The sequence below is a fragment of the Magnolia sinica genome, chromosome 18 (genome assembly GCF_029962835.1).
Source record: "Magnolia sinica isolate HGM2019 chromosome 18, MsV1, whole genome shotgun sequence".
Lineage (NCBI taxonomy): Eukaryota > Viridiplantae > Streptophyta > Magnoliopsida > Magnoliales > Magnoliaceae > Magnolia > Magnolia sinica.
Window position 1 is genome coordinate 58,007,456 of NC_080590.1, and position 9,296 is coordinate 58,016,751.

A 9,296-nucleotide genomic window follows, 5' to 3' on the forward strand; every position below is an offset into this window, starting at 1 on the left:
TTGGATGCAAATAAACAGTACAGTGGGCCCCCAGGTCCACGTGACCTTATAAACAGGTTGGGTGCAAATAAATATTATGGTGGGCCCCCAGGCCTACATGACCCTATCAACAGATTGGGTGGAAAATAAACATTTCGGTGGGCCCCAGGTTGGGTGGGAAATAAACATTATGGTGGGTCCTACTTGGGACTCACTTGTGTATGAATTGTGTCCACACCTTTCATTAGTGTGGACCTCCACCATGAAGTATGTGATTTATCTATGCCTTCCATCCCTATGGGACCTACCACGATGCATATGTTTCATCCAAACTATCCAACCATTTTGGAGGTTATTTTAAGGCCATGTGATAAGGCCCATCTTGGTGTGTTTGTGGGCCGTCCGTTGAGGCCCACCTTAATACATACAAGGCCCACCTTGATTTGTATAAGGCCCATATTATGAGGCTCATTGTGACGTATGCAAGGCTCATGTGATTAGGCCCAACTTGATGTATTTGTGGCCCACCCACTAAGGCCCACTTGAGATACATGAGTCCATGGTTTGAGGTCCATTTGATGTATTTGGGCCCTTGGGTCGAGGCCCAACAAGATCTATATAAGGCCCATTGCAATGTGTGATTCATGGCAGGCTGTGCCTTGGAAACAATGATGGTTTGATGTCCACATTGTAAGGATGATGTTGGTTAAATGTCTGCATTGTCACTCTCTCCCTAGGGCCCATTAATAGACCCATACCTGTAGCATATAGGCCGTCTAGGCCCATCTTCGTTTTGATCAGAGCTCATCACCACATAACATGTATAGTATAGATCCATGATTCATGATCATACGCATCATATGTATGCCTGATATGAGAAGTGACTGATCATAGCATATGCCTTCGGGCAGATCGTTTATGGGCTCCCTGACAGGCGGAGTTGCCCCACATGAGTACTCGGTACGCGCAGGATTGTTGCATGTCTGATAGTATGATTCGTGCACTTGCATTAGTGTGATTGTGATTATTGTATGCCCTAGTGACATCAGGTTCATAGCCTCCACAAACACATTATGGGTGGCTGGATTAGATACCGAAAATATTGTTACTAAGCATCGGGGCGTCATAGATGTCCCTGGGTGAAAATTCCTAAACCCGATGGTACCAGAGGATGACTCCAACGTCGAGACCGAGTGGATATATGAGTGCACGAGGGTCGAATACCAGGAGGCCACGTCTCCCACTGTGTCGTGGTCGGTTGGAAAGGGGTGTGGCCTTACTCGCCCGAGGGTAGGGGGCAATACTAGGCTGAGTTTGACCAGCTCGTGAATGGGTCCGCTATCGACATGCCGGATAGGTATTGACAGACTATTGGCCAGGCGGATAGTGAGGTTTCTTACGCTCACTTGGACTGTGCGGTTAGGAGAGCGGCAGTGCCACTTGGAGTGTACTAAGCCCCAGTGATTATCCAAAATGAGAACTGTACTGATATATGATGAGGATTGGTATGCTTGAGTTACATATCGCATCGCATGGCCGTGTTATGGCCAATAACATTCATATCTTGCACCGCATAGCCTTGATACGGCTGATTGCATTCATGTACTCATCATCATGATTCCACATTACTCTGACCTTGCATTCTGAGCACGCTTATATTACGCACACACTTACACCACCCTCTAAGGTTTCTATAAGCTTATGCACGATTGATGCGTGCAGGTGACGCCAGGACGCAGCGATATCCTCGTCAGAGTTGGAGCGTGCAGTCGAGCTTTTGAGTTTCTGTTATTATCATCATCTTGTATTTCCTTTCAGACGCATTGTACTTAAAAGTTTTTGATCATAGTGGATTTTGTGATGGTGTTCTTGTGGTTATTATTCGTGGGTTATGCTTATGGTTATACTCATTATGAATTAAATTGATATTAGAAATCCTCCTTGTAGGATCTCAGGATCGGAACCAGGTGTATGGGTGCTGGGAGCCCAGAATGGGGTACTACGGAGGCTATCGGCACCGGATTCGGCGATCGAAAATTTTGTGAGCCTGATTTTCGAGTTTGGGGCGTGACACTCTACATTATGTCCCAACAATCAATCAATCAATCAATGTTTTCTTCCTCCCCAAGTCAAGCAATCCTACTTAATCATTTATAAATGACCAAGATACCTTTTTAATAGGTTATACCACCCTGAGGTCTAAAACAAAGTTTTCATATATCTAATAGAGAAGTTAGCTGGTAGTTGTGGCATATACCTTACAATCTTTAAACTGAGCGTTCATTCTAATATTTTAGTAGCTCGTTTCGCGAATCCAAATATGATAGATGGTCAGATGACATGTTAAAAATACGAAAACTTGATGGTTAATACTTTAATAATGTATGTTGGTGGTTATATGAACATTTTTTTAAACGGATGAACACAAGTAGATTTTTAGAGTGATCAAGATGTAGAACATGTATACCGTTAGATTCAAGTGACTTGTTCACATATATAAGTTTTTCGAGATTGTAGTTCTGATGGTGGGTTAAATATTCATAGGTGGTAAATAAGATAAACGGATCAGAATCTCAATTTGATATGTGTACAAGTGGACGTAGATATCAAATTGTTAGTTTACTATGATTGGGTGATTCAAACTCGAAGTAGACGGTTAGATGTCTTTACATATTAATTGATAGTTGACTAAACGGTTGGTTATGATGGACAAGTTGGAATACTTGGACATATGATGATCTTGTCTTAAAATCAGCAGACGGATGACTTCATATAGGGATGAATATCATTCTCAACGATCAAATTCATGTTGGAGAATAGATGTAAGGTTAGGATGGCTAAATTGGTTTCGTACATATATACATACTAAGTTAAAGTTCATATTGACACTCGAAAACTTTCAATACTCAGGTATTGAAAAGTTCGAAGTGTTACAATCTACCCCTCTTAAACAAAAGTTTGTCTCCAAAATTTAATTACTTTTATCATTCTCACTGATTTATTATGCTTAAGTTTTCAATGTACGTCCTGTAAAATAGATATATATGTCTAGATAGATATATAATTGGCTATAATTGACTATATGAAATCAGGACGCTATATGAGTAGCTGACCGATCCAAGCCAAGCTGAGTTCGAGCTGGGGTTAGCTAGTGGCCGAGCTGAGTTAAGCTATACCAAGATCAACTTGGTTCATCTCGTGTACAACTCTACCATTAATTGTGAAAAAGTATTTTTTGTCCCTGCTCGTCCACATTTATTACTATTCGACTCTTGTCACGCTTTTACCTTCACAAGATGATCTCGCTCCTCCCATTTTGCTTCATGGGCCATTATAATGTCCGTGTTTTATCTATACTAACTATACATTTTTATTTTTATTTTCTAGATCATTTTAGAGCATGATCCAAACAATGAGGATATTCAGTTGGGCCACACGATTGAAAATGGTGGGATCGAATGCCCACCATTGAAACATTCATTGGACCGGAGGGGTTTATGAGAAATCCATTCCATCCATATATTTTGTGATCTCATTTTATGATACGGTTTAAAAATGAGTCAAATCTAAAGCTCAATTGGGCCACACAACTGGAAATAGTGAGAAAAATGCCCACCATTAAAATATCTTAGGGCTATCTCGGGCCCACTTTGAGCCTTGGATCAGCCTTATGTTGCTTTAAAATGAAACGAAAAATCACACGTATGGAGTGGATTTGTCACAAAATCATTGTAAGCCCCGCATACGGTCGGCAATGCTCGCCCCACTTAAATGTCCAACCTGTCTGATACTAGCCGGACGCAGATTGCCTAGCCTGTAGCCACGTCACTATTGGATGGTGTTTTGTTAGCTCACAGTAATTATGTATCTTATCTACGCCGTCCATTTTGAGTTATTATTTTAGAGCATGAGCCTAAAAATGAGGCAGATTCAAATTTCCAATGGACCACACCACCGGAAAATATAAAACAGTGGTAACTAAACACGTGGCATTAAAAATTTCCTAGTGCCCTTTGTAATGCTTGTTTGCCATCCGACCTGTTGAATAGGTCAAGAAGACATTGATGAAGGGAAAAAACAAGAACCTGCTTGATCCAAAACTTTTGGAGCTCCCGAAATGTATTTGATGGTGGGCGTTCAGATACTGCTTCCTGTGATGCAGCCAAACCTGAAACTTTGATCTACATATCTCATATCTGGGCTCATGACCTAAAGTGAAATTGATGGACAGCGTTGATAAGAATATACATCATGGTGGCCCACAGAACACCGTCCAACCGTGAGTCGCTCCTGGTGGTGTCAGTGGCAATCCGTGTCCTTCCAAACCATCATCAACCCTGGAGTTAAATCTATCTAAAACCCTTGCCTTAACCTAAGTCTGGCGCCTGCCATAGTCTACGTGACGGATCTACCCCGTTCATCTGCTTTGCATGTTCTTTTTAGGGCATGAGGCCATAGAAGAGTTAGATCTAAAGCTCAAGTGGGCCACACGATGAGAAAAAAGTGTGAAAGGACGCTCACCGTTCAAATATCCTGTGGCTATCGTGGCGCCACTTTGAGCTTTTGATCTTGACCTTTATTTTTTGCTCGTGATTTAAAATGAGCTTCAAAACAGATGGACGGGATTGTTTTCTTGAAAACATCCCGGTGGCCAGGGCTTGTTTGGCCGGCTGGATTAGATGAGCTTAGGTGGGATGGAATTGCATCTGGTCCTGTGCCAATTCCACTCCATGTTTGGGAACAGTGGAAAAGCTGGGAAGTAGGATGGATATAATCGTTTTGGGTCCCGTGCTAATATTACTCAATGTTAGCAAGTTGTGTAGGTCTCACCATGATGTGTGGGCTATATCCACACCGTCCACCCATTTTTCGAGATCATTTCAGAGCATGGGCCAAAAAATCAGGTAGATGTAAAGCTCAAGTGGACCCCATCATAGAAAACAATGGGGATTGAATACTTACCGTTGAAAACTTCTTTTGGACTATATAATTTTTGGATCCGCCTCAATTTTAGGCCCATGCCATAAAATGAGGTTACAAAACAAGTGAACATTTTAGATATAACACGTGTGTTATTGTCAATAGTTTTAAATGATGGTAGGTACATCCTTTCAATGTACCACCGTATTATAAACAAAAAAGGAATTAAGCATATCCCATGCTAACAGGGATAGTCCCTGCCATGAGTAATAATGATATTTTTTTATTTCCATCCCACCTAATCCCGTGGGATCGGTCCGGCCAAACAGGCCCTAAGGTGGTTGGGATGAGAGTTGCACGGCATTCAATGTCAGTAAATGGGTTCAGAGGGGCGGTTGGACGTTTAAGTCGACGTCACCCGACAGTAGGCAATGCCCAGTCGTCGGTGCTCCGTGGGCATCATGTGTTTCAACTAGGGTCGAAAGTCCGGCGGGCTGGGGCTCAACCCTATCTCAACCCAAGGTTCTTTTGCCTTAACCCTAACCCAACCTCTGGTTGAAATTCTCAACCCAAACTCAACCCAAGCAGGCTCGGTTGGGTTGGTCGGGTGGATACAGGATAATATTTTCATCATTACATTAGTCTATTGTATTTCAATACACGTCTTATTTTTTGTATATATAGTTTTATTAATTATTGTTGATGCTTTTCACCTGCACGAAGAAGAAAGCAACGAAGACCCTGGCTAGAGCCGGGGAACCTCCAATGCTTAAGTCAGTATGATGGACGTAGTAGGAGGTTTTTAGGAGAGTTTTCTGCGTACCTTTCACCTTAGAGATTTTCTATATTTATAGGAATGGGAGGGTCCCATCGTGCAAGGATTGTTCTCCTGGTATCTCGGAGATTTGATTTTGATCTATTTTTGGACTCCACCCGATCTCGAGATCTCTGGGATTGGGGATCCTTTTACTAGATTTTTGGGACAACATTTTCATTTACACCGTATTTTCCTTATTTGGCTCGGTCCTGACCGACTCTAGTGATGAGTGGATCTCGGCTAGCTACAAGGATAACTGTTTGCCTTCTGTCGGATGAAATGGAACCGATCTGTAATCAATATCCTCTCTTAATCCGATAGTTGACTCTAAATATGGGTCGGTTTTATGGTCGGTCAAGTGGCTTCTCAGCTTCGGGTCTTAATTGACCTCTTTGGATGTTGCTGCCTCGTTTACCGAGTCAACTTCTTATATTTTATATACTTTGCCTTGTGGCTCATGACTTTACAAGTTTCGGTTGGGATTCATTTCCCGGAACCCGAGTTAAGTCTCTCCTTTAGGCGTTTTGCTTTCCTGCCTCTGTCGAGCTTATTGCCTCAGATTCCCGAGCGGTGTCAGTAGAGTTGGTCCATTCCATAGCTGAGCTTTTAGACTTGTGCTATTTTTTCCCCAATAGTAAGCCCTCTTACTCCTTGTGTCAATCGTTATGATGATAAGGAGTAAAGAGTTTTTGGGTCGGTTTGGACTAAGGCTGACATTATGATGGAACATTTAATGCTTGCAGGAGTCATGTGTTGTCTAGAACATGCGTCGGTTTGTTGACCGAGACCGCACGTGCGAGAAGCCGTCAGAGCGTCCTTTCAGCTTATGAGCATTGGATGCATGGCGAGGGTGATGCCTGCATCAGTCGACATGTGCCACGTGTCGGGCGGGGGAGTCGAAGCGGCCGTCGATTCGACTCCTCCTTAAATGTCATTACCACGTGGCATGGCTATATAAGGGGGAGCGGGACGCTCCTCTCCCATTTTTGCGCGCCTGTTTTTCCTCTTCCCCGCTCTCCACTTTCCCCGTTTTCACATTTTTCCATTTTCGCTTCCACATCCGCATCCTTTTCACCATCTCTGGTGAGTTTTAACTGTCTCCCTCCCCTTTGCTTTTAATTATAATGGTGGTGTAAGGTTCCCTGAGCCCCCGGGAGGGAGCTTTTAGTGACGAGGGTGAAATGAGGCTCTTGTGGGATGTCTCGGAATCACCCTCGCTGCTATCGGAGATGGCTATAAATGCCAATGCAACTTTCTAGCATTCCGAAAGGGTGGCTAGAACTTCAGTGGAGCACCCTGCTTCAGTGGGCCCATCTCGTGGAGGAGGGTCGCTGGCGACTGCCCCTGGTAGGCCTAACCCTCCTGAGGAGGAGATAGAAGAGGAGGATGAGTCGGCCGAAGGAGCTGGTGGGTCGGTCTCTGTCCGGAGATCGACTAGGGCCGCTGAGTCGGTGGCCGAGGGAGGGGAGGCCGGTGACAAGCAGAAGGGTCCGGTTCCATCGGTTTTATCCGAGGCGGATCTGGACAGGATTAGGGCTGGGTACCATGTCCAGGACTCGATCATCCTTCGCCTTCCCCTATCGAGTGAATTATCCGACCGTCCTCCGGATGGGATGGTCGTAATCTTTCAAGTTACTTTATAATGCGGCTTGCATTTGCCCCTCCAAGGCATTGCTCGGGATTTGCTTTCCCGACTTCAGATAGCGCCTGGGCAAATAGTTCCGAATGGGTGGAAGAACTTGTTTGGATGCTCGGTGTTGTGGGCTGAGACAGAGCAGCCCCCACTGACTATCGACGAGTTTCTCCATCTGTTTCAAGTACGGCCGAATACGCAACAGCCCGGTTGATACTTTTTGTGTGCTTGGCAAAATAAGGGCGAACCTTTGATAACCAACCCTCCTACCTCCAACAAGCACTGGAGAGATATATGGTTTTGGACATGTGGCCACTGGGAGACTGCCGAACTAGGGCTTATCGAATCTCGTGTTCCTCGGGCATTCTCCCAAGCAGGTGACTCGGTGAATACTTTTTTACTTTATCTTCTTGTACTATTACGTCTTTGAGTCTAAATGAATGCGTTTCGCAGATATCCCCGACTGAAGGCCGAAACTCGGGGCCGACGCTTTAGCTCAGATCAAAGATCTGAAGGCATTGAGTCCGGAGTAGCGGTCTTGGAAGAGACTTCTCTAGCCGGAGCGACTGTTTGACTCGGGTTTGGATTCGGCCTTGATAGGTACTTCCTAGTTGTCTTGTTGCATTATCTTCAAATTTTGTTTGACTCGTCTTGCTTTTGATGCAGAGATGGCTAAGTCTCGACCCTTCCTCCGTCCACCTTCCAACATGAAGTCCCCTCCAAGGTTAGAGACTCGGTTAGAGACTCGTCCTCCAAAGAAGTCGAAGACGGTCTCGAAGGCTAAGGGGCAAGCCACCCCGGATATCCCGACCGTGATAATCCCTGATCCAGAAGAAGGGGCGGAAGAGGCGGACGTGGTGGCTCCTGAGCCAGGACCTGCTGCCGAGCAGGTTCCGAAGCAGAGGAGAGGAGAGCCCTCAGAAGGGGAGACGACTCAACAGGGAACGTCGATCTTTCAACGGGCTGTGTCGGACATGGTCCCTGGGACAATTTACCATGGGAGCGAAAAAGAGTTCGCTGCCCTCTTGGAAGCTCTCCAAAGGTGGACTCTCTCTCATGCAGCGAAGATACTCCTCAAGGTGAGACTTGAACTTCGTGCTTGTCTTGTTGATTTCTTCGAGTTTGATCTAACTTTACGTTTTCCTTTTGCAGTTCGCCCCTTGCATACTTAGGGTTAGCTTGGAACTGGCCGATGCTCAAAAGCGGGCAGCGGAGGTGGAAGCACAACTCAAAGCTATTGTGACTTGGCTCAACATAATGGTCGACGACTTGGGGCTTGCCAGGAAGGCCACCGAGGATGTTAAGGCCGAGTGTGCCCATGTGGCCTCGCTATTGAAAGAGGATCAGGAGGAGAGTCGGCGAATTTGTCAGGCTCATGCCTTCTCCGAGGATAAGTTGGCTCGGCTCAAGGCCGAGACTAGGACTGCCCTTGAGCATGCCAAGGTCCAGGCTGTAGAGGCCTTTCTTGAATTCGGGGAGTACTTGGATGAGTGGGATCGTTTATATCAGGACGGTTACGTCAAGTACATTAAACTGATGAAGCAATCCTTCCCCGATCTGGATCTTTTGGGATTTAATCAAGGTGCCTCTGGGTCTGAAGGTCCAGAGGCCGAGGCAGATGGGTCTACTGATGCTGCGGCTGATCTCGAGGTCGCTTCTGAGGCGGCGCTTGAGGTTGCTCCGAGTAGCGGCAGCAGCTAACTCGATCTAATTGCCGAGTTAGCTCCTGATGAACCTTTGAGCAGATTTGAAGATGTCAAGCACTTTAAGCACACCAAGCTTTAGGCACTTCAAGCGCACCAGGTGGGCTCGAGAGCATTCGCAACCGAGAAAGGACATAGCGTATCGCGGCCGACTCTTTTTGTCTTTCTTTGTTATTCCATCAATGTAATTTCAAAATAGAAATTAATGTAATCCGATGTAAAACGCATACTGATGAATGAATAT